Source organism: Elephantulus edwardii, unplaced genomic scaffold (genome assembly GCF_000299155.1).
Source record: "Elephantulus edwardii isolate Elephantulus edwardi_28Jun2011 unplaced genomic scaffold, EleEdw1.0 scaffold00071, whole genome shotgun sequence".
NCBI lineage: Eukaryota > Metazoa > Chordata > Mammalia > Macroscelidea > Macroscelididae > Elephantulus > Elephantulus edwardii.
The window spans coordinates 3,505,233-3,506,627 of NW_006399821.1; the positions used below are offsets into that span (position 1 = coordinate 3,505,233).

Below are 1,395 nucleotides of genomic sequence, written 5' to 3' on the forward strand. Positions count from 1 at the left end.
CAACAATGAATGAATGGAATTCCAAAATCTCTGTAGATGTTCATTGAAATGAAAAATAAATAAATTAAAATTTTTTTTTTAAAAAAAAGATGCCATTGGCTTTCGATGGACTTGCTGAAACATCATGAGGATTTCTGAGTGCTTAGATATCAGCTTGCTCTTACTGCAAGACTGTAACTGATGCTCCACCTCCTGAAGCAAGGATTTCAACAGCTCTGTTTCTTGTGTTAGAGATGTCTTCTGACCCATTAGTGTTACAAGCTTGTTCTTCAACTGTGTGTCTAACCGTGCAATTATCATCTCAACGGCATTCCTAATTTCATGAACACGCTCATCTTTTACATTTCTTACAGCCTCTACATTTCTTTCCACTACCTGGACTAAGCTGATCAATTCCATGAGACGCCGATGAAGTTTGGCTACTTCTTCATTCACTTTAGTGACATGCTGCTCATAAATTTCTGTCAAAGGTTTAAAGGTATGGCCACCATGCATTCCTCCCCACAGTGCACACTGGTGGCAAATACACTTCTTACAAGTCCAGCAGAGCACACTAAGTTTCTCATGGTGGTTTTCACATTTGTCCTTTTCCTTTTCTTCATGTTTAGTGAGGCTGCAAAGCTGAAGCATATCAAGGTGTTGTGTTACTTCCTCAGCCCAGCGGCAGTTTACTAGTTCTCGAAGCTGAAGTGGAGCACGGCAATGAGGACACTGCGCTCTCTGCTCTGTCAGCAAACGCCTGATACAGCTGAAACAACAAAACTTGCAACAATGAGGACACAGGCGTGCATCCTTCAACTTCTCCATACAAATAAAACATCGGAAACCCTCAGCAATGCTCTCCACGCTCTGTTCATCCATTGCCTCTGGCTCTCAGTGGGGCCCGCGCAGGGAGTCAGCGGTCTGACCTATTAGGCACCAGCTTGAAGTCAACAGGTCAGATCCGCTGCGGAACAGCCAAGCGCCCAAGTCAAGAGTATCCGACAGCCACCCCACCTGCGCGCCCCATCGCCAAGAGTGCGGCGCTGGCTACCCCTGTTTCGCCATTTTTATCCGCGCGCCTGTCCTGGGGTCGCTGAGAGGGCGAGCTGTGGCCGCTGCGCCTTCCTCCAGCCTCACCCGGTCACCGGCCACAGACAGCGAAGGCTCCTCGCATTGTAAGTTTTAATATAGTTAATAAGATGATAATATCACACAGATCTATCTATACACCCAACATAATGCAAATCAAAATTCCAACAGCTCTTTTTACAAAAATGGGACAATAAATCCTCAATACCATACAAAATAATAAAGAGCCCTGAATGCTCTTAAAAAAGAAAAACAAAGTACGTATGTTATGGCAGATAATATGAGATTTAAACACTCAGCTGTTTTTTTTTTCTATAATTATAT

General features: G+C 43.9%; 1 pseudogene; it reads right to left on the reverse strand.

Annotated features, from left to right (window-relative positions):
• LOC102869585 overlaps positions 1-867 on the reverse strand; it is a 3,724-nt pseudogene extending 2,857 nt beyond the window's left edge.
• Positions 868-1,395: the final 528 nt, after the last annotated feature.